The 27041-nt window shown below is 36.6% G+C and overlaps 1 long non-coding RNA gene across 1 annotated transcript; it reads left to right on the top strand.

Moving 5' to 3' along the window:
- Positions 1 to 25211, top strand: LOC118764727. Its single transcript, XR_005000530.1, has 3 exons — positions 1 to 185; positions 3382 to 3386; positions 25179 to 25211. It is a non-coding gene; the product is annotated as an uncharacterized LOC118764727 (long non-coding RNA).
- The last annotated feature ends 1830 nt before the right edge of the window (positions 25212 to 27041 follow it).

Consider the following 27041-nt stretch of genomic DNA (forward strand, 5'->3'; position numbering starts at 1 on the left):
CTTGCCAAAACTAACCTTGCCTGTGCTTGTGCCACGTAAAAAGCACTAAGTCCATTCGGCTGAGTGGTTGGTGTTAGGAAGGGCATCCAGCTGTAAAAATCCTGCCAAAACAGTTACAGGAGTCTGGTGCAAGCTTCTTCCTGGCTGGTTCTTGTTAGACCATCACACTCATGCCAGCATGGAAGGTGGACATTAAATGAAGATGATCATATATGTATGTATGTATGTATGTATATATGTATATATATAAAGATAGATATGAGTGTATATATATGTGTGTGAGTGTATGTGTGTATGTGTGTGTATGTGTGTGTAACAGTGGATGTGTGTATATTTCATGTTATAGCTACCCAGGTAGCTGACATTTTACACAGGTGGTACATCATTTCAAGAAACTAATCATAGGCTGTGTGAATGCTATTGAAACTGGTTTTAACTTTTTCTAACCTGCAAACAGATGAAAAGAAAAAAAATTCCAAGGCTATTGTATTCTTACAAACACTGCAGTAAACATTAAGAGAAAATTCATTGATTGGAAAAATAATCCCTTTCAAATATTTTATGAGAATTAGTAAAAAACTTTTGAAAATATTTGTATCTTTTCTCAAGTACAGCATTTTTTATTTACACAATCTTATAAAACTCACCTTGAACCAACTTCTGGATGATTTGGAATTAAATGACATTTGTCAACATCTTTTAATGGTGTTATTCAAAAATTTAGAGGTTCCATGCAATAATATATGATCTGGATATTAATTAGCCTGGGTAAGGTGTTGTATTGTAGCTCAGGTGTGTACAGGTTTGTGTATCAATAAGAAAATCGTATGTGTATATGTGCATGTTTGTGTATGTGTGTGTGAATATATATTATCATCATCATCATCATCATCATCATCATCATCATCATCATTATCATTATCATCATCGACGTCATTGTTATCATCATCATCATTTAACGCCCACTTTCCGTGCTGGCATGGGTTTCACTTAGAACTGGCAAGCCGGGAGGCTGCACCAGATTCCAATCTGATTTGGCAAAGTTTCTACAGCCCTTTCTAACACCAACCACTCTGAGAGTGTAGTAGGTGTTTTTATATGCAACTTGGCATCGGACACACTCGAATGGTGCTTTTTATGTGCCACCAGCATGCTTCTCTAAATTTCCTTTCTTTCTCTCTCTGTGACATCATCTTGGTTTTTTTGTTTCATCAGCATAGCTAGTGACAGTGGCTGTCTGAGTGACTGTGGGCATGTCTAAGAGGGCTAGCATGAACAGTAATGGCCCCAGAACAGTTTCCTGTGGAATACCACTTGAAATTTCAGTTCCCTCAGAGAGGGCACCGTTGGCTGCATCTACTTGACTTCTGCTTTTATGGAAGCCATGCAGCCACTTTCCCAGTTTACCAGCAATGCCAAGGTCTCATAGTTTATGACATATCATACCATGATCTACCTTATCAAATGCTTTTTTGCAAAGTCAAGGTATCTGAGATCTGAATGGTGAAACAGCTGTCTCAAAACCGAGTCACAGTGCTGTAGGAGTTGTGTGAGGCAGCTTCTTCCTGGACGGAAGCCATGCTGTGTATTGTTCATTTGGCCATTTTCTTCTAGGAACATTATCAACTTCTTTCTGATGATTTGCTTTATGGCTTTACTGATATGTGAGGTCAGAGAGATTGGCACATAGTTTTGGGCCTCTGCTCTGCTTCCACCTTTGTGGATAGGGCATATAATGTCTTCTTCCAGCTTTTTAGGAAGTTTACCACTTGCATGGAAACTTTGGAAAAGTATCTGAATTGGTTTCATTAAAGCTTGCTCACATGACTTCAGAATAGTTGGGAAGCCATATTTACAAGCAACAATGATGATGACACCTATGTATATTTTGTATATTAAGCCAAAATGTTTTATTTAGTTTATTTGTATCATTATCTCTCTCTCTATCTCTATCTCTTTCTATCTATCTGTCTGTCTGTCTCTGTGTGTGTTTATATATGTATATATATAATATATATATATATATATATATATATATATATATATATATATAATATATATTATTTATATAGGCACAGCATGTTTGTGTGGTAAGAAGCATGTCTTCCAACCTCATGGTTCCAGATCCAGTCCCACTGTGTGGCACCATGGGCAAGTGTCTTCTACTATAGCCACGGGCTGACCAAACCCTTGCGAGTGGATTTGGTAGAGGGAAACTGAATGAATCCTGTCATATATATATATGTATGTGTGTGTGTGTTTGTGTGTGTGCATGTGTGTGTGTTTGTCCCCACCACCATCACTTGACAACGGATGTTGGTGTGTTTTCGTCCTTGTAACTTAGCGGTTCAGCAAAAGAGACTGATAGAATAAGTACTAGGTTACAAAGAATAAGTCTTGGGGTTGATTTGTTTGACTAAAAGTAGTGCTCCAGCATGGCCACAGCCAAATGACTGAAACAATTAGAAGAATAACAGAATATATACATGTGTACGCAATAAAGTAGAACACACACACACACACACATATATATATATATATATATATACACACTTATATGTAACAAAGTAGACCATTTACAACAAAAGCATTCAATGCATATACGTTCAGTGTAATTTATATTTTTACAAAGAAAAGTTGATAGTTACTGCAAAATTTTTCTGGCAGCCGGTTTCATCTGTAAGATTGCAGCCATCGGCCACCAGCAAAACTTCAAAGTAACTGTCATATAACACACACACACACATGCATGCACACACATACACACACACACACACACACACACACACACATGTTAGGTGTGTGAGAAGAGTTTAGTCACAACTTCAAAGAATAAAATACATAAAAAGCCAGTATATTTTGGATAAAATCTTGTGTCAGTATGTAAATTTCTCAATAAATGTGAGAGAATCTATGTTTATATATTCACACATACACGCTCAAGTCTTTACACATATACACACACTCATATAAATAGATATGTGTATACACATGTGTATGTATGTATGTAGGCATTGAAAGAAATCTATTTTCTTAAATTCAACTGAATACATTAAACGCCTTTCCATGTGCCAACACAGCAAGCTATCAATACTATTATACATTTACGCACACAAGAATATCCTTCAAAACTCCTGTCCAATCCTCCCCCCCCTCCTTTCTCCCCCGTCCCCACATTTTAAAATAACTCTTTATATCATAATTCTTTATTTATTACCACTACTCCCATGCATCTATGCAGTAAATCTATGGATAATTATTCAGTTATAAGCATGTTTATATATATATATATATATATATATATATATATATGTGTGTGTGCATCTAACCAGTTAACATTCCTATTTTTAGGGAGTCACACACACCTTTGAACTTAAGAAGGAAAAGTGGAAAAACATGGAGAGAAAATTAAAATTACAAAAGCAACAAAGATAAGGAAATTATGTTTTGAAAGTTCTCAGCATATAGAAATTATATATTTGAAATAAAAAAGCAAAAATCGACACCAATAACAACAAAGATCGTGATACAGAGATTAGAAGAAGAAAACCAAGATATTTTCTTTTTTATCTCAGGCTTTAAAAACATTTTGAGAAAATAGTAGAATATAAGTGTGACCTTTTGTAACTAATGGTCGAAACTGATCTCTCTACTCACACCTCTAAATATATTCATGTAGAATGCATTACTTATTGAAAGATTTTGATAAAAAAAGGGAAAATCTCTTTGTAAATGCAATACAATATACATATTACCTTTCCTTGAGAAGATTTACAATTAACACGGTTTAAGTAACATCAGTTAGCTGCAATGTAGTAGTAGGAAGCACTCCGTCGGTTACATTGATGAGGGTTCCGGTTGATCCGAATCAACGGAACAGCCTGCTCGTGAAATTAACGTGCAAGTGGCTGAGCACTCCACAGACACGTGTACCCTTAACATAGTTCTCAGGGATATTCAGCGTGACACAGAGAGTGACAAGGCCAGCCCTTTGAAATACAGGTACAACAGAAACAGGAAGTAAGAGTGAGAGGAAGTTGTGGTGAAAGAGTACAGCAGGGATCACCACCATCCCCTGCCGGAGCCTCGTGTAGCTTTAGCTGTTTTCGCTCAATAAACACTCACAACGCCTGGTCTGGGAATCGAAACCGCGATCCTATGACCACGAGTCTGCTGCCCTAACCACTGGGCCATTGCGCCTCCAGCTGCAATGTATTACCATGTACAAAAGAGTATATATTACTAATCTACAGTTTTGTACTTTATGTCTGCCGTTACGTTCTGAGTTCAAATTCCGCCGAGGTCGACTTTACCTTTCATCCTTTCGGGGTCGATAAATTAAGTACCAGTTACGCACTGGGGTCGATGTAATCAGCTTAATTCGTTTGTCTATCCTTGTTTGTCCCCTCTGTGTTTATCCCCTTGTGGGTAATAAAGAAACAAACTTATAAGAAAATAATGATACTTTTGTATATTTGTTCACTTTAACTGGTCCCTTTAGATCTTGTTAAATGTGTGTAATTGATACACATGTACACAGGTGTGATTGTATGCACCTACCACTGTCACTTAACACAATTTGTTCTTAAGCATCACCATCTTTATTACTACTCATTGCTAATCCACCATGCTCCTCATAACCTCCCATATTCAATCACTGTCTCATCAATCAACATGTAGTTGACTATCACTGTCTCCCTTCCATTACTCCCTTCCTTGCAATTCTCCAACTCCTGCCATTCTTTCTGCTATCACATTCTTGATCATCAATCTCTTTTCTATTTATACCTTGATCACATTTTCAGAATTGTTGTAGCTACTCAGGGAACAAATCAAATACCCTATAACTGATGCCATGACAAATACCCTATGTAAAAGTGTAAAAGGGACAAAAGAACAAAAAGTATCCCATTTAAAATTAAAATGCATCCAGTATAGCCTGTAAAGCAGCTGGCACTAGGAAGGGTGTCATACCACTGAAATCTTGTGGAAAATCGTAGGTACAAATGAGCTATGATCTATCAATCCGTCGAGAATGCAGTATCCCCAAGTAAGTACCAACTATCAATAACACTATGTCTATCTAGATAGAAAAATACATATCTAGATAGACAACTGACCACACATGCAATATCATTTGATCCGCTCTAGACATGGAAAGGATATTGCTGTACCATATCACTGAATGAACTTTACGTCTAGGCTTCATTGTCAGTTAAACTTAATTGAGGAAATGTTTATGTTGCAATGAGATCCCAGTGGCTGAAATTTCAGGTCCAAGCTATTAAATGTTTGTAAACATGCATTATGGTATCTTTTGGTTTACTATAAACGCCCTTTCAAACAATATGCAATTTTTTTACTTTCAGCTTGATAAACATTTGTGAGGCAACTTTGAGCATCCTTAAACTCTTTTTTAAAGAGCTTTCTCTGTTTTAAACTCTCTCACATACCTCTCCACATAATGTGCTTCTGCTTTAAATGCATCTCTTGGCAATATTCCCACTTCATGATCTAAGGAACATTTCTCATCGATTACATGTCCCCACAAAACAAACTAAGGACGAATCATGACCAAGGCTTGCAAAATACAGGAAAATAACGATTCTCTTCAGTGCCCTATCAAATAACGATTCTCTTTAGTGCCCTATCAAATAATGATTCTATTCAGTGCCCTATCAAATAACCATTCTCTTTAGTACCCTATCAAATAATGATTCTCCTCAGTGCCCTATCAAATAGCGATTCTATTCAGTGCCCTATCAAATAAGGATTCTATTCAGTGCCCTATCAAATAACGATTCTATTCAGTTCCCTATCAAATAACGATTCCCTTCAATGCCCTTGCTTTCCATTTTTACTTGCTATTATCATTTCTTCTTGTCATGAATTTCTCTGCTTTATGATTTGAAATCTAAGATCTTCTCTATCCTGATGGAGGTTCGATTTATTCAAAGTTGATTACTTCCATTACGACCGCATATTGTGATGAACTACATCTGTCAACATTATGATAGATCTCTAAGCCCCTAGAAACAGCTGTTGGACTTATAACACCTTTCTTCCCCACCTTTAATTTTCTCTGTTGCTTGTACTCTGTGTAAGCTGGATCTATTAATATAAATATCCATACATTTATACTTAAATATTCATCGTCTGAAAGTCTCCACCTTTTAGTTTCTCTTGTTTTGCATGTATACATATATACATATTTTGTATTTCATACCCAACCTGTTATATTTAATATATCTGTTCAACTTGATCCCTCTTATAGCCATTCTTTACCCCATGGAATTGGCCCCTTTAAAGACATCAGAGTCTCAATTTCAATCATTTGAGCACTATAGAGTGTCTTCTATCCTGAGAATCTCTGATTCTCATTTGTGGACTACATATATATATATATGTGTGTGTGTGTGTGTGGTGTGTGTGTGTGTGTGTGTGTGTATATATATATATAAATGGTGTCACATAATAAAGCACCTGTGTTAGTGTGATGTAAAGAGCATCCATGCTGGTATAGCATAAAAACCACCTGTGCTGATGCCATGTAAAAAAGCACCCAATACACTCTCTATAGTGGTTGGCATTGAAATTTTGCCAAAACAGACAACTGAAGCCCAGTGTTGCTCTCTGGCTTACCAGCTCCAGCCAAACATGGAAAATGGAGTTAAATGATGATGATGATGATGGAATATATATCATAATCACCATTTTACATTCTCCTTCTGTGTTGGCACGGAATTTACTGTGCAACTGGAACCAGTGAGACGGAGATTGGTGTCATATTCCAGTGTCTCAGTTTTGGCATAATTTTAAAGCTGGATGTCTTTTGTTATGGCACCAGCCCTGGAGTGGTTACCTTGCAACTTGCAGGACTAAAAGGCCTCAACACACTGACAGAGACAACAGGAGAATGGACAGTGGCTTTAAATGAGGCATTGATAAGATAAAGTACAATGGCAGGGACAGGGTTTTTGATGTGAGAGAGTATCAGTTGCGGAGAGATTAACAGAGACAGTCTTAGGGAAGGGAGTAATGTATATACGGCACAGCATGAGAGTACACCTGTTGATGCAAGTCTAACGAAGCCCTGCTCTACTGTAGAAAGCTAAAAATATTACATAACTTTTCACAGGAAACATTTGCATGCAAAGGCACTAAAAACAGAAGGATACTGAAATAATCAGCACAACTGGTTATTAAAGTTGTGATAAACTCTTTCTTTGTCTCCTTATTTGGATTGTGTGTGTGTTTGTGTATGTGTGTGTGTGTGTGTATATGTATATACATAGGTACATATATATGTATGTATATATCTATGTATATATATATATATGTATATATATGTATAAGTGTATGCGTACACACATACATACATATGTATATATACATATATACATATACACACACACAGACACTCACACACACACGCATGCAGCGTGTCACAAAAAGGGGCCTATACACACTACACACCTTTATTAATAAATCTGTTTTCAGTGTTCTTTTTGAGAGTTACTCATTATTTCCTAATGCTTGGCTATGATAACAACAACACCAATAACAGTAGCAACAACAACAACAATAATGGCATTGATGATGATTATACCCATAATAATAATAACCATCATCATCATCATCATCATTGCTATCATTGTGATATTGAGCACCAGTTTCTCCCTCTGCAGTGGTAATAAACTAACGAAACAATGAGACAGCTGAACATTCATAAATGATGCATCTCTGATATAGATTTAATTTAGTAGTCACTTGCTTTTGTTTATTTATTTTGTCTGTTTTGTTTGTTTGATTGTAAATGAGCTGTTTTGTTGGTTTGTTGTTTGTGATAAATTGGTCTACAGCTCTTGCTGGGCAGATGTAGTGACTGAAGAGGACGTGAGAGAGAAGAGGAACATTGGTGGTGGTGGTGGTGGTGGTGGTGGCGGTGTAGGGTGGTAAGAGAAAGAATGGTCATAGGCACACACACACACACATAAGCATACAAAGGCAGATAGGTATAGAAAAATATTAACATCTACACATTCACACACACACACACACACACACAAATATATAATTAGACATTCATGTGTAACTATATATTTAGAATGAGTGACACGCATACATATGGAACAATAACATACATACATACATATATATATATATATTTATATACATATATATATATATACATACATATATATATATATATATATATATATATATCTATATATATATATATATATATACACACGTATATATATATATATATATATATATATATACACATATATATGTATATATATATATCTATATATCTCTCCCTCTCTCTCTATATATATATATACATATAATATATATACATACACACACACACAATATATATATATATATATATATATATTTATATACATATATATGTGTGTGTGTGTATGTATGTATGTATATATATATTTGCGAGTATATTAATAGCTACAATACTAAACACAACCATAGGAACTTCAGAAGCCTGAAGGATCTATTTTCATTGAACATAGATATGACTGCCAAAAAAGTGATGTATATACACACACACATGCACAAACTCTCACTTACACACACACACACACACACACACACACACACACACACACACACACACACATGCATACATACATACATACATACATTCATACATACATACATACATACATACATACATACATACATACATACATACATACATATATATTCATCCATTCATACACACACATATATTTCTAATATCTATATCTATATCTATCTATTTATCTATATCTATATATATATATCTATATATATATATATATATTTTATATATATATATATATATACACACACACACAAGTAGATAAATCTTTTAATCTTTTACTTGCTTCTATGAAACACTTGTCATGGGTTTTGCATATTTTTTTCTTAATGATTTTTGTTACAAAAGGAGCTCCCATAATTTCTAAATGACCCCTCTTGTTTTTAAAGGGGATTTTTAAAAAATGCTTACCAATTTTCTATTCCTGTATAAAATGCATTGATTATGTTTTGTGCATTGGAGAGAAATCTGAGATGCTCTGGAAACAGTGAGAACAGTTGTTCTCTTTGGTGCCTTGCTATGTAACTATCCAACACTCTGTGTGCATATATGGGTATACATATACAGAAGACCCTTAGTTTAGTTTAGTGGTGTGCGGATTGTGATCGTAAGGCTGTGAGTTCAATATCTGGTAGTATCTGTTTTCAGTGTTCTTTTTGAGAGTTACTCATTATTTCCTAATGCTTGGCTATGATAACAACAACACCAACAACAGTAGCAACAAGAACAACAGCAACAGAAAAATACAAGTTATTTCTCATTACTCTAGTTTGCTCAGCTAGAAAAATGAGTTGGACCTGAAGTTCAATGGAGCAGCCTTCTCACATTCGATGTGTCACGCTGAATCACCCTGAGAAACTACATTAAGGGTATGCATGTCTGTGGAGTGCTCAACCACTTGCACATTGATTTCATGAGCAGGCTGTTCTGTTGATTGGATCAACTAGAAAACTCATCACCATAACTGACAGAGAGCCAGGTCATACATATACGAATATAATGTGTATGAGAAGTATATACCCTGTACATGTACCTTTGAGTCAGAGTTGATAATGAAACTGAAAGTGAATTATGAAATAGTTGTAACTATTCAGAATGAAATCTTATTTTGCCTCTCACTTCGCCTGGATTTTAATTAATTATTATTATACATTCCACATAAATGTTTCCTGGACTCTCAAGCATGTTGTTACATTAAATTATATCCTGAATCTAATTACTGTGTTATATGGTTTCTACAGCTGGATGTGCTTCCTCCAACCACTTCCCAAGTGTACTAGGTGCTTATTTTGTGGCACCAACATTAGTGAGGTCACCATGCAGCCTTCAGGACTAAGATCCACTTTGACAGATTGGGCTATGGTAGGGAAGGAGGTGGTTTTATGCTATCAGATGATGTACGTGTATGTCGTATGTGTGTGTATACACATACACACACACACATACATATATGCATGTTTGCATGTGTGTGTCTGTGTGAATGCTTGAATGTGTAAGACTTCTCTCAGTTTCTATCTGCCAAGATACACTCACCACATTTTGGTCAACCCTGGGCCACAGTTGGAGACATCGAAAGAGCAGTTGAACTGCTAGTGAAACAACAGTTTTGAGAAACAAACTTATTTCTTTATTACCCACAAGGGGCTAAACACAGAGGGGACAAACAAGGACAGACATAGGTATTAAGTCGATTACATCGACCCCAGTGCGTAACTGGTACTTAATTTATCGACCCCGAAAGGATGAAAGGCAAAGTCGACCTCGGCGGAATTTGAACTCCCAACGTAACGGCAGCCGAAATACCGCTAAGCATTTCGCCCAACGTGCTAACGATTCTGCCAGCTCACCGCCTTACGGTTTGTTTTGAGAAACAAACTGCTTAGGTACACAAGCAGGTGTGTGAAGTTGTTGGCATGCTGGGCAAATGCTGCTGAGCATTTCGTCTGTCTTTATGTTCTGAGTCCAAATTCCACTGAGGTTGAATTTGGCTTTCAACTTTATGGGAGTTGATCAAATAAATACCAGCTGAACACTGGCATCAATGTAATTGATTTAGCCCTAAAATTGCTGGCCTTGTGCCAATATTTGAAGACAATATATATATGTGCGTATATATATATATATAAATATATATATAACCATTAATGGTAGGAACTTCTATAAATGGTTAATGGTTATATTTACATGCCAAAATCTACCAGTAAATAAGTGTTGGATTTTTAAAAACCATTAAAGCTATCATTTACTCTTATATATATATATATATATATATATATATATATATACTAATATAGGATAAAATATTTTCAGAAAAAAAATTTCATCACAAGTGGCAGCATATTAAAATACCTTTAACCCTTTCGTTACCAACCCAGCCAAAACCGGCTCTGGCTCAGTAGTATAAATGTCTTGTTTTCATTAGTTTTCCATTAAAATTTACCACCAAACCTTAGTCACAATTTATGTTCCTAACACTAGCTTAATGATAACTAAGTTATTTTACTAAATTCATTGTTATATTTAAAACAATTGAAAGAAATTTTGAGCATCTCAACATAAATACAGTAACAAAAGGGTTAAAGGTTAAAATTATAAACAACTTATAAACAAGGGCAAAAGAAAAATTATTTCTATGCCAATATGCTGAGAACAGACTTTAAATCATCAATTTCTATATTTCATTATACATTCACTATAAATACTATTTATAGTGAATGTGTATATATATATATTATTTACATATATATGTATACATATAACTATATCTCTCTCTATATAAACGGCAGTTTGTCTGTGTGTGTTTCTGTGTGTCTGTCTGGTTGTACCCTCACCCTGACCACGGCTTTCAACCGATTCTGATGAAACTTGACACACACATAGCCCAATGTCATAATTCAAAACTAACGCAGCGAACATTTTTAAAAGTTCCCCCAGTTCTGAAAAAAATCAATAAATTCGACATGGGGTCGAGAATCAGAAACACAAACCACAGACTGTCTAGGGGACGCAACTCGACCTTTTTTAACTCTCAAAAAAAATTTACCATCTTTTTTTCCATTTTTTTGCTGTTTTTTGGCTATAACTCTCTAAAAATGCTTTATAGTTATTTCCCTTACAAACCTGAGCAACGCCGGGCGATACTGCTAGTATATATATATATATATACATACACACATACATATATGTATATATGTGTGAGTGTGTGTATATATATATTTATACACACACACACATCTATCCGTCTACCTATCTATCAATGAATCTATCTATCTATCTATCTATCTATCCATCTATCTATCTATCTATCTATCTATCTATCTACCTACCTGTCTATCTATCTATCTATCTATCTATCTATCTATCTATCTATCTATCTATCTATCTATCTATCTATCTATCTATCTATCTATCTATCTATCTATCTATCTATCTATCCGTATCCAAATATCATCCAAGATAGATAAGCAATTCATTGCAGCATTAAATAGATGCTTCCCTAAAATATAAACGCTACCGTTTATTCAACAAGCACACAGTGAAAATATTGTGTGTAACATCTTACAACATGGAGTACTACATACATAAACACAACAACAGGAAATTAGACATACAGACATCATCTGCTGGCAGAGGGCAAACAAATCAAGACATCACAGGATTTAAGGCCAATAACAAAAATAAACAACAGATATACTGCAAAAACTCAGATAACGTAAAAGACGGTGGCAATAAAATTGAAATGAATCATCAAAAAAGATCCAACATAAAAGATTGCTGATTCCACAATGCTTTAGACACTAACAATCAAATAGAACATCATGAAAACAGAATCAAAAGGCTACCAGATAAACATAAAAATAATTATAGTATAAATAACTGCACATGCAATAGAAAATCTGCTTGTCCACTCATGAACCAATGTGTCCAAAAAAACATAGTATACAAATGCACAATCTCCACATCCCAACATAAATATGTGAGCATAGGTGCCATGGCAAACCAATTCAAAGACTGTTATCACAACCACATCTCATCATTCCAAAAAAATAAACAGACAACATGCAACTTCACCGACAAACCTCTCATTGGACTGAAAGAATCAAAAATTAAATACGAAATAAAATGGTCAATAATAAAAAATGCACACCCATATAATTCGCTCTCTGACAAATGTGACCTTTGCCTTGAGGAAGCATTAAGTTTATTGCTGAGTGATGAGAACCTGGTAAACAAGCATGATGAGAATATTCCAACATGTTGTCTGACAGCCATGATTAGGTTTTCCTGCTTGTATGGCATTGGGGAGAGTCCTGTTGCCAGACATAGTGTCTTCCAGCACCCACCCTCTTGACTCAGGGCAGCACTACCTCCTCCAGGCACTAGATGAGGGCCTCCTTGTTGAGTCTGAGGCCAGGTGGGAAGATGAATGAAGGCATAACATCGCCATCACTAGTGATCACTTCAAACACTATGATGTTGACTATATGTTTGAGTTTTGTCACTCTTGGTACATGTTTTGGGGACACAGCAAGCCAACGGTTGTTCTGTGTGTTCACCATCTGATCCTGGCAGGAATTTTTCTTGTCTGAGAAAATCCAAAGCATGTTCAGTTGGAGGGGATTCTTGAGTTTGTTCAAAAGCTTTGTAGCATGGTCTTTCCTCTTGTCCTTGATGGCTTGGGATGAAAATTGGCCCTTTCTCGTCTTGTATGAGGAATACCGAATCTCTTCGTGCACTACCTGACTGATAAGAAACTCAGACACTCTGATGTCCCTGGTGATGAACCTGATTGACGTGGTGGGATCGTTTTCAATCATGGCCTTGTTCTCACCAACAAATTCAGGAGTTCTTTTCTTATCAGAAGGATCAGAGTGAGTTTCTTGAGCTGCCATACCTTCATAGTCACCATTAGACTCATCCATCTCTTTCCAAATCCTTTGCACTGTCCTCAGATCGACACCCAAACAGTCGGTAGAGAGAATTGCATCATGGTACTGCTCTTATCACAGACAGTGCCCATCTGACCCTACTATACTGTGTAGTCAGCAAAATATAAAATAAAAAAATGCATATGCACAAAATTAAAAATAGAAAATGGCGATAATTTACCCATCGCACCCTGTATACATATATATATACAACAGCAAAATTAAGGAACGGCCATAATAGGCCGTTAAAATTTGATTAATTATATATATATATATATATATATATATATATACATATACATATATATACATATATATACATATACATACATACATATATATATATATATATATATATATATATATATATATATATGTATATATTAATACATATATATACTTATAAACATACATCTGTGTATGGGTGTCTGTGTCTGTGTATGTGGATACAAATATATGTATGCATCCATACTTGCATACAAACATACACATATATACACACATATACATGCATGCACACATACATATCTGTGCAGTTTTGAACTTGCAATGCTTCAATCAAAGCTTGTAGTTCACATTGAAACTGACTGACATATGTGTTGTAGCTTATGTCACGAATTGTCCACTGTTTAACCTTGAGAATTCAGACGTCTCAAAGAATGAACAAAAGCAATTTAAATGACATTCTTGAAATTCATTCCGTTACCTGAGAGTAAAAGAAGGATTTGTGTTGAGCAGTGTGGGTGGTGGAGGTGTGCAGGTGCAGTAAAAGAACATTTTTGTTCCATATTTGATTCAACCAATTTATTGTATAAATTTTAACAATGGACATTCTTGTTACTTTCGTTGGACATATTGAAATAAATATTCATGTTTACATACTTATAGGGCACAGCCTATTGATAAATAAATGCAAACTATATACTTATGCATATATTAAGGAAGAGTCAAAAACATTCGTGTGCAGACACACATATAAGCATGTACACACAAGCACAGACACACACACACACACACATGCACATACATATTTGTAAGTATACAGGTATTTTTATATACCTGTAAAATATACATTTTCATACCAACACATACACATGCATGTACACACATACAGATACATATTTATATACATACACATACATTTATATATATGTGTGTATGTATATATGTATATATGTATAGATGTATATATATATATATATATTGTTATAAACTCTTACAAACTCGACACACATTTGTTCCAAATACTTACATTTAGAACTGCATGCTTTATCATTCACATGCAAACACAGATATGCATAATAGCTTATGTATACATTCAATTTAATCTCTACACCATATATATAATTTTCTTATGCTCACACACACACACACACACACACACACGCGCGTGCACACATACATAGATTTATTCATATATTAGCTATTATTAAGCTATGACAGTAGAATGGTTTGTTTGTGATATAGAGAAAAGTTCATGATGTTTTAATCTCTGCAACAAAAGTTCAATTCTTACTCTTGCTCAAAGAGTAATGGGTGTATATCTTCATGTTTTAAGTGCACAAACATGGCCATTCGGATATGGTACTAGGCTACTGTTATGTGCATCTTGCATTCAAATGCATTGCTACTATACTTTGTTGAATATTTGGTTAAGCAGCTAAACCTATCTTGCTCTCAAGGGAACAGGAACCTGATCATGTGGTAATGTTACTTTTGTTACTCCACACACATAAACCACACACACCTATACATATGTACACACACACCTATACATATGTACACACACACCTATACATATGTACACACACACACAGGTGCAGGCATGGCTACATGGTTAAGGAGTTTGCTTCACAACCATGTAGTTCTGAGTTTTGTCTCACTGTGTGGCACCTTCAGCAAGTCCTTTCTACTATCACCCTGGGCCAACAAAAGCCTGGCAGAATCATTAGCATGCCGGGTGAAATGCTTAGCAGTATTTTGTCTACCATTACGTTCTGAGTTCAAATTCCGTCGAGGTCCACTTTGCCTTTCATCCTTTCGGAGTTGATTAAATAAGTACCAGTTACGCACTGGGGTTGATATAATCGACTTAATCCGTGTGTCTGTCCTTGTTTGTCCCCTCTGTGTTTAGCCCCCTTGTGGGTAGTAAAGAAATAGGTATTTCATCTGCCGCTATGCTCTGAGTTCGAATTCCGCTGAGGTCGACTTTGCCTTTCATCCTTTCAGAGTTGATTAAATAAGTACCAGTTACGCACTGGGGTCGATATAATCGACTTAATCCATTTGTCTGTCCTTGTTTGTCCCCCTCTGTGTTTAGCCTCTTGTGGGTAGTAAAGAAATAGGTAGGGATCAGATAGTGTAGTAATGTTGTATTAATGGTGTAACAGTGTTGTAAGAATATTGTAGCTGCGTTATGGAAGAGTCAATGTCCAACATATCTGAACACTGCTTTTGCCAAAAGTAATGTTCAATGTTGAGATGTGTTGTACTTCTGTTGAGTACCAGGTACCAGTGCCTTCTTCCCCCTGCTGTTTATAAATTGAGTTGCCACTGCGTCAAGAATGAGGATGTGCACTGTATGTATGGCTAAAATATGAGTGAAGGCATCATGCATGATATATACTAAGTGGTACTCACATGTGAGCGGTTGCTTAATTGTTACTAGTTGAGAATACACACACACAATATATGGGCATATGGCGTAGTGGTTAAGAGCGAGGGCTACTAACCCCAAGATTCTGAGTTTGATTCCAGGCAGTGACCAGAATAATAATAATATTAATAATAATAATAATAATAATGATGATAATAATAATAATAATGATGATAATAATAATAATAATAATAATAATAATAATAATAATAATAATCACACTAGATAAAACCAATGAAATAAAAGAATTAGACCAAAGCCAAACTTACAAATACTTAGGAATCCATGAACTAGATAAGACACAACACACACAAATGAAAGAGAAAATAAAAAAAGAATATTATAGACGAGTTAGATCAATACTAAAAACAGAGCTCAATGCTAAAAACAAGATAATAGATATTAACACTTTAGCTGTCCCAGTTATAAGTTACAGCTACAATATCCTTAACTGGACACTAAATGAACTGACCAAAATAGATAGGAAAACAAGAAAAATAATGACAGGGTCTAGGATGCATCACCCAAAATCTGACATAGAAAGACTATATATACAATGTATAGAAGGTGGTAGAGGCCTTATACAGCTGGAAAACTACTATAAAATAACCACCATAGGACTGCAAAAATATCTACTTCAGAAGGTAGGAAAACTGATACAAATAGCGGCAAAACACGAGCAAAACAAAAACTGTTCTCAGTATTTAAGGAAGCTGACAAATACAAACAAGAAATCATACCGCCTAATAAACATGAAGAAGAAGAAGAAGAAGAAGATGAAGAAACAACAAAAGCTATAAAACAAATGAAATCCAAACTAAAACTAGAACAGCAAAGAACCATGATAAAACGAGGGCAAAAAAAAACCCTCCACGGTAAATACTGGACTAAACTAAATGCAAAAGAAATAGACAAAGAAAAATCCCAGCAATGGTTGAGAAGCTCAGCACTCAAAGCAGAGACAGAGGGATTTTTAATTGCAGCACAAGACCAAAGCCTCCCCAAAAACATGTAATGAAAAGAAATATAACAAGTAACTGCAGAATATGTGGAGATGGACAAGAAACAATAAATCATATTATCTCTGGCTGCCCAGTCCTGGCTAAGAAGGAATATATTCACAGACATGACAGAGTTGGAAACTACATACACTGGAAGCTATGCCAACATTATGGAATAACAACAGAAAAAAGATGGTATAGGCACACACCAGAAAAGGTCACAGAAAATGAGAAAGCAACCATACTCTGGGATATGCCGATACACACAGATAGAGAAATTAAGGCCAACAGACCAGATATAGTTGTCAGAGATCATGAAGGAAAAAAATGCTTTCTAATTGATGTATCAATACCGGCAGATGACAATGTGTCTCTAAAAGAAATGGAGAAACTTTGAAAATACAAAGACCTGGAAATAGAGGTAACCAGAATGTGGAATCTGAAAACAGAAACAATTCCTATCATAGTAGGTGCATTAGGCATGATAAAAAAATATTCAAACAAATACATGACAAAAACACCAGGACTTACAAACACATATAACATACAGAAAATTTCACTACTAGGCACTGCACACATCCTACGCAGAACACTTTCCATACAATAACCATCAGAGCATCACAACAAATCACAGCACATACCCAAGGCACACAGAGCTGCTCTCGGTAGTGAAGTGAAAGCACGCTATAAAAAATAAAACTACTGAATGATAATAATAATGACAACAACATCGAAAAATACCTTAGGAATGAGAACCCAGGTTCGAAATTTCCCCAAGACACCTGATGAAGGCTGGAGGGTATATCAGCCAAAACATTGTGTTAACAACAAACAAGATGAGGACAAATATCTGTCAAATGTAAATAATCTAAATAATGTAAATAATGTACGTAATTCCTCATCTCTTAAATATAGAACTGAATATTTATTTCAGTAGTGAAGGCACATGGCCTAGTGGTTAGGGTATTCAGCTCATGATCATAAGGTCGTCAGTTCGATTCCTGGCATCGCATTGTGTCCTTGAGCAAGACACTTTACTTCACGTTGCTCCAATCCACTCACCTGATAAAAATGAGCAGTACCTGTATTTCAAAGGACCAGCCTTGTCGCATTCTGTGTCACGCTGAATCTCAGTGAGAACTATGTTATGGGTACATGTGTCTGTGGAGTGTTCAGCCACTTGCATGTTAATTTCATGAGCAGGCTGTTCCGTTGATTGGATCAACTGGAACCCGAATCATCATAACCGACAGAGTGCCAGTCAATATTTCAGTAATATTACATCTAATGGCACGTAAAAAGCACCATCCGATCGTGGCCATTTGCCAGCCTCACCTGGCCTTCGTGCTGGTGGCACATAAAAAGCACCATCCAACCGTGGCTGTTTGCCAGCCTTATCTGGCACCTGTGCCAGTGGCACGTAAAAAGCACCCACTACACTCATGGAGTGGTTGGCGTTAGGAAGGGCATCCAACTGTAGAAACACTGCCAGATCAGACTGGGCCTGGTGCAGCCTTCTGGCTTCCCAAACGATAGGCAGTTTATCAATTAAACAGATACATGGAAATTGTAGTTGTGATACCTGTGCTGGTGGAACCTAAAAATCACCACCCGTATGTGGCCAATGCCAGCGCTGCCTTGACTGGCTTCCATGTCGTTGGCACGTAAAAAGCACCAACCAATCGTGGCCATTGCCAGCCTCCCCTGGCACCTGTGCCAGTGGCATGAAAAAGCACCATCCGTACGTGGTCGATGCCAACACCACCTTGACTGGCTTCCGTGCCGGTGGCACATAGAAAGCACCAGCCGATCGTGGCTGTTGCTAGCCTCCCCTGGCACCTGTGCCAGTGGCATGAAAAAGCACCATCCGTACGTGGTCGATGCCAACACCACTTTGACTGGCTTCCGTGCCGGTGGCACATAGAAAGCACCAGCTGATCATGGCCGTTGCTAGCCTCGCCTGGCATGTAAAAGCACCCACTACACTCACGGAATGGTTGGCGTTAGGAAGGGCATCCAGCTGTAGAAACACTTCCAGATCAGACTGGAGCCTGGTGCAGCCTCCTGGCTTCCCAGACCCCGGTCGAACCATCCAACCCATGCTAGCATGGAAAATGGACGGTAAACAACGATGATGATGAGATAGATATATAACAGAAAGAAATGCACCATCTGTGCATCCATTCTTGAAACAGCTGTAAGAGACCATCTGTACACATCCCTTTTTTCTGATGATCTATACTCTTGTAACAACTTAACCATTATGTTCAAATACATAAATGTCATCATCCATCAAAATCTAACCTGATGCCAGTTGTTTGCTTGTTTACACTATCTCTCTCTCTATATAAAATCTCTTTGTAAGATTCAACCTGTGAAACTATCATTTTTTTAAACAGGTGGTTATATTCATTTATGCAAAAAGCAAGTTTAAAAATAAAAACGAAAAAATTAACTAATTATAAAAGATTTCTTTGCAATAATTAGATGCAGAACATTTAATTATTGTCACTTTCAATTTACCTACAAAAAAAGGCTTATTTTAATTGCAAATTAAGCTCTTCTTTAGTTGTTGGAATGAAATACATTCGTTAATAATAATTAATTAAAAAGCTAATCTAAATTTAGTTTCTGAAATTTTAGACTGGGAGAAAAATAAACGTTGAATTTCTTTACAAATGATCTGAGCAAATGACGCTATTGTTCACCTTTTCCACAATTGGACATTACTAAGTAGATCAGAAGTACAGGCAACTTGCCTACCAATGTGTCTCACTACATACCTACAGACATATAGACATACAAACCTGCATTACCTATCCATGTACCAATCCTCGTTTGCTTTCTAACAACCTCCATACATTGATATCTATCTATCTACCTACCTATCTATATATCTATCTATCTATCTATCTATACATACATACATACATACATACATACACATACACACACATACACACAGACTCATACACATACATACACACACACATACATACAATATAACTTTCTTCTGTTATGTTAACTATTTTCTTACAGATTTGTTGTGATTGTTTTGTTGCTGTTATGGTTTAACCCTGGGTCAGCCCTCCTTCAACAGGCCTATGATCAAGGGCATTTCCACTCTTGAACAACCTACCTTTTAATTATACATAGCCTGCTTAGAGGTACATTATCTAACTTTGTGCTTCCATTTTAAAGCTATTACATTGAGGTTTAAAAGTGATTTGACTGCTGTTTCTGGTATTTTGTATGACTGTGTCAGTACTTCTTCATCAGCTCTTTATTATCACTTTTGTTGTTGTTGTTGTTGTTACTGTGGTGATGGAGGTGGTGGGTAGTGGTGGTGGTGGTAGTGGTGGTAGTGGTGGTGGTAATGCTGTTGGTGGTGGAGGTGGTGGTGGTGGTGATGCTGTTGGTAGTGGAGGTGGTGGTGGTGGTGGGTAGTGGTGGTGGAGGTGGTGGTGGTGGTGGAGGTGGTGGTGGTAGTGGTGGTGGTGATGCTGTTGGTGGTGGAGGTGGTGGTGGTGGTAGTGGTGGGTAGTGGTGGTGAAGGTGGTGGTGGTGGTGGTGGTAGTAGTGGTGGTAGTGGTGGTGGAGGTGGTGGTAGTGGTGGTGGTGGTGGTGATGGTCTTTGCTACTGTTACTGGTAGTGCAATTGTTACTGAAGCTATTGCAGCAGCAGCAGTAGCAGCAGCAGCAGTTGTTGCTACTGTTGTTGCTAATACTGCTACCATTGCTATTGTTGTTGCTACTGTTGCTGCTAGCACTGTTGTTGTTGTTGTTGTTATATTCATAACTACCAATTTCAATTACTTTAAAAGCTCTATAGAAACTAAAAGGCTATTGTTCCTTGGTGTCCCAAATGTGACAAGCTCAGCCTGCCTCCCCACCGTTATCACCTCCTTCACCATGGGGACAACCACCACCATCACCCCTGCCCCTTCCACCACTATATAACCCCACATGCTATAAATAACAGCCAAACCTTTTTCAAATCTCATCCTACCACTTTAAATATGAAAAGACAACATTGGATAATATAATCTTTTATACACACTGGATACAAAATTGTTTGGGTGGTCAAGTCTGGATTGGCTTGGATAATTAATAAGTTTGAACTTTTATCTCTGAAGTTTTATTCAAGAGGTAAAACAGCAAGTGTTACCTATTAACAACTACTGTTAGGTTTTATCATCATCAATCATCGATCACCATCAATCAACATTGTCAAATATCATCATCAGTCACCATGAACTCATGAACTGCAATGAGCTGATGGGGCCTCAACATTGTCACTTTACTGGCTAGAAATAGTAACTAAATCTCCCTCAAATCACACTGCCATCTTAGAAAATGGTTAAGTTGGATACTGCAGTCCTGAGTTCTCTTCATATTAGAAACAAATGGGATGGTCATGGACGGAATGGTGCTTCTCATAGGTCTGCTAGGTCAGGGTTGAGATAGGGCTAATCAACAAAAAGCATCAATGACAACCAATTACCATCAACAATCATCACTCACCATCTGTCACAATCACCAACATCATAACAACCATCAACAATCATGAACCGACATCAGCTCCTGTCATCACATCATCATTAGCAAAAGCAGCAGCAGCAGCAGCAGCATCCCAACAACTCCTCCGCCCCCCCCCCCAAGCACCAATCCCCAACCCCACCTCGGACCACCACCACCACCAACACCATCGTCATTGCTGCCAGCAGCAGGCCCCACCACACCTGAAGCATGGCCAGACATCATCCGACACTTTCTATATTTATTGATTAAAAATAGAAATTATATATATAACGAACGACGTGGGTTAATGGTGGTGGTGGGGGGGGGGGTGGAGACGGTGACGTCGGTGGTGGCGGTGGTGGTGTGGGTGATGGCAGTGGTGGTGGTGGTGGTGGTGGTGGTGGTGTGGATGATAAGCATCATCATCATTTGCAGCAGCATGACTATAATTGCTATGAACATGATATGTTATTTGTATCACTGTCACTATCATCATCATCATCATTATTATTATCATTATCATCATCATCATCACCATCATCCTCATCATTATTATTATCATCATCATCATCATCATCATCATCATCATCATCATCATCGTCATCATCATCATCATCATCATCACCATCATCATCATCATCATCATCATCATCATCATCGTCATCATCATCATCATCATCATCATCATCACCATCATCATCATCATTATTATTATCATCATCATCATCATAATCATCATCATCATAATCATCATCATCATCTTGATCATCTTCATGATCATGATCAAGATCATGATTATGATCATCAGCATCATCACCATCATCACCCTCATCACTGTCACTGTTATCATCATCATCATCATCATCATCATCATCATCATCATCATCATCATCATCATCATCATCATCATCAATGCCTCCACCATTGTCACCAGCCACACCACAAGCCCCACCACCACCAACAACAACAACAACAACACCACCACCACCACCACCACCACCACTACTATTATCACTACCATTATGATTACTGTTTCCACCATCATTAACACCATCACTATCATCATCATCACCATCAACATCCACCACCACCACCACCACCACCACCACCGCCATCCTGAAAATAAAATGCTAAAATAATAATGACTGAATCATATTATCAATTTTTTTTTCATTTTCCATTTATTTATTATTTTTTTTGTTTTGCTATTGATTTTTTTTTCTTCTGTGTCTTTTATATATTTATATCTAAATAATTGATTGATTTAAATAGTTTTATGTGAAAGTAGGAGAGACAAGGAACAGAGAGGGAGGAGGAAGAGAAATTATAGGTAGATAATAGGGAGAGAGAGAAGGGTGGGTAGGGGATGTAAGCAGATCATGTGTGTGTGGATGTGTGCATGTGTATATGTGTGAGTGCATATGTGTGTGCATATGTGTGTGCATATATATATATATATATATATATATATATATACATACACACACACACGCACACACATATAGACATGTGTAGATAGATAGAGAGATAGAGAGATAGATTAGGTATGTAGAACAAAAGAGAGAACAATAGGGAAGAAGAAGAAGAAGAAGATGAAGAAGGAGAAGGAGAAGAAGAAGGAAAGTAGGTAGTATATAAAAAATGATGAAATAGTGTGTGGGTGGGTAACATGGTAAAAACAAAAGTATTGATGGAAGAAATAATATTCAGAATAATAGTTTTGTAATAAAAAATAGATAAAGAATTCCTTTTGTTAATTTTTCAAGTTGTTTAGAATTGGCAGAGAAAGTGACTGGTTTCTGAAACTGGATGAAACTGGTTTCATGTCCTGACATAACTCCTCTTTGTATTGGAGCTTTTGCTCCACACCTTACCATATACTTATGTATATATAGACAGGTGTGTAAGTATAAGGTGTGTGTATGCATGTATACATATATACATGTATATGTATGTATATACATATGTATATCTATGTACATATATATGTGTTAGCATGTGTGTATGTATATACATATATATGCGTGTGAACATGTGTGTATGTATATACATATATATGTGTGTGTGTGAACATGTGTGTATGTATATACATATATATATGTGTGTGCGAACATTTGTGTATGTATATACATATATATATGTGTGTGTGTGAACATGTGTGTATGTATATACATATATATATGTGTGTGTGAACATGTGTGTATGTATATACATATATATATGTGTGTTTTTGTGTACTTGTTTGTGTGTGTGTATGTGCATATGCATGTATACATATATACATGTATATGTACGTATATACATATGTATATCTATGTACATATATATGTGTGTGAGCATGTGCGTATGTATGTACATATATATATGTGTGTGTGTGTTTGTGTATGTGTTTTTGCGTGTGTATGTGTATATATATATATGCATATGTATGTATGTATGTATATGTATGTATGTATACATGTATGAATAATGAGTTAGAAGCATTGAGAAATTTGAAAATAAATAATTAAGAAGTCGCTGCCAGTCAAATGGGGGGGAAAATAATAGGTCCTTTCATATCAAATAAGATACCCTTTGATGACAGAAAAAAATGTGAACAGAATGGTTTAGGTGAAGCACATCCTGTATTGTGATAACCCTTAGAACTCTCAACTGTTGAATTAAGAAATTAGAATAAAAAGAGAATATTTTTGTTCTTATTTGGTTTGTTTGAAGCATTCAGAAATTTGAAAATAAGTATTTTGGAAGCCGTTATAATGCAAATGGAGGTATAAATAGTAGGTATGGCTGTGTGGTTGAGAAGCTAGCTTTGCAGCCGTATGGTTTGAGTTTGGTCCCACTGAGCAGCATCTTGGGCAAATGTCTTCAACAAAAGCCCCAGGGTGACTAACACTTCACCAGTGAATTTGGTTAACAAGAACTTGTGAAAGTCTCTCAGGCATAGCCATGTGGTAAGATGTTTGCCTCCCAGTCACGTGGTTCCAGGTTCAGCCCTACTGTATGGTACCTGAGGCAAGTGTCTTCTGCTATAGCCTTGGGCCAACCAAAGCCCTGTGAGGGGATTTGGTTGTCAGAAACTGAAAGAAGCCCATTGTTTCTGCCTCTCTACTTCTCTGTCACACTCTAACCATTCATCATCTGACACAATTTCCCCTCCCCTAATGCCCCCACTCTTCTCAAAATTCCTTGTCTTGCAAGTTACTTGGTGACCCTGCTGGAGCTGGTGCCACATAAAAGGCATCCAATCCGCACTGTAATCTGGTTGGCATTTGGGAGGGCATCCAGCTATAAAAATCATGTCGAAACCAATCTTGCTTGTAGTAGGGCCACATAAAAAGCACTCACTCCACTCTGCATGGTGGTTGGTGCTAGGAAGGGCATCCAACCATAAAAACCCTGCCAAACCAGACACAGTAGAGCTTAGCTCTTGTCAACCGTCCTACCATGCATGCATGGAAGATGAGCGTTAAACAATGATGATGATGATGATGATGATATAGGTGATGTCTGTGTCTTTGTGTCTCTGTCCCCATCACCACTTGACAACTGGTGTTGTGGGTCTTTATGGCCCCTGTAACTTAGTGGTTCAGCAAAAGAGACTGGTAGAATAACTTCCAAGCTTTAAAGAAAAAAATATTGGGGTGAATTCATTCAACTAAAAAACTCCTTCGAGGCAGTGCTCCACCATGGCCACAGTCTAATTGATGAAACAAGTAAAAAAAATAAAAGATATATACATGAGTGTGTGTGTATGTGTGTGTGATTTTGCTTGTGATTGTACTCCAACTACCATAACTTAACAGTTCTGTAAAAGACACTGATAAAATAAGTACAAGGCTTAAGAATAATTATTGGGGTTGACTTGTTTGTCTATCCCCTTCCAGATGGTGCCCCAGCTTAGCCACCGTTCAATGACTGAAACATGAGCATGATAGCACCGAAGATGAAAAAGCTGAATGGAATTGTCCCTCGGAATCAAATCCTATATTTGTCATATACCTGATGAGGTTTGATATGGTGTGATATTTACCATCATCTTCTGGGAGATGACAGATTCCAAGTATGTAGATCTGTTGCTTTTACCTTGCTGTTCTATGTACCACAGGACTACCTATGTACCACAGGACGACTTAATCAGAGTTAACCAGGAATCACAGGTCACAATGCATTAGAAAAAGGGATCAGTAAGATTGGATTTTAATCCTGTAAGACTTCCATTAGAAAATGAATTTTTCATTCTCTGTTTGTAATCAAAGTAGTTCCAGCCCAGAGTTTATCTTTTCAAGGATGTTTAGTTTTTGTGTTGAAGTGAAATTGTATGAATATTTAAAAATGTTTTCATTACAATTCTAATTATAACAAAATGTCTAACCTGCAATTCGTGTCAATGTATGCGTTTTTATGAAAATTAGACAAACTTGCTATGCAAATTAGGAAGTCCAGTAACCTTACAGTATCTCCGGTTCATCTTGTTTACTCCTCTTTCCACATCATAAGTTTGGAGAAAGACCTTTTAGAATTTTGTCTCATATGTATATCATCATCATCATCATCATTATTGTCATCATCATCATCGTTGTCAATATCATCATCGTCACCACTGCTACCACCAGGTTGACCCAGTATTCTTTTGATGATTTTTTTGTAAAGTTGGGTAAGTATTGTTGAAATTCGCCAGGGATACTTGAATTTAGATTGATGGTTATGGTCACTTGGAAGTGTTACATTGATTTTTCTTGGTATTAAAATCTCTACTTTGAGATTTCAGTTTTAAATTGAACATGAACTTTGAGATTTTCTGTTGGTAATCCATCCAACAATTGCCAGTATTTCTCATGACTCAAATGACATGAATATTTGATTGATCTGTGGCTCTGGTGATAACATATTCAATGAGGCACCAGTTTTTCAATTTCAGGTGCATCCAAGATGTCTTGTGTTTCTTTTTAAGTCAGAACTTGGCTGTTAATGATGACAAGATGTACCCAGAACAAAAACCCAGCAATGTTAAAAATTTTGGGTAGACATTACCAACACCTTTTCCCCATATATTCTTCTAGAGATGAGGATTTCTCCAGACTTTGCATTTAAGTCATCATTACATACAGTTTGTTGTGTTTGGGAACTGAATAAAAACATTGATTCAGGGATGTGTAAAAAGAATTCATTGATATCTGAATTGAAGTCCAGATTCAGAGCATATACATTGACAATGATGATGTGATTTCTTCCTGCAAATGGAAGTATCGCAAAGATGATTCATTCATTGATGGCATGAAGAATGATGTTGTTTCATGATGGAATTCTTAATTGAAAATCCAACTCCA

The sequence above is a fragment of the Octopus sinensis genome, linkage group LG9 (assembly GCF_006345805.1).
Source record: "Octopus sinensis linkage group LG9, ASM634580v1, whole genome shotgun sequence".
In the NCBI taxonomy this organism is placed as follows: domain Eukaryota; kingdom Metazoa; phylum Mollusca; class Cephalopoda; order Octopoda; family Octopodidae; genus Octopus; species Octopus sinensis.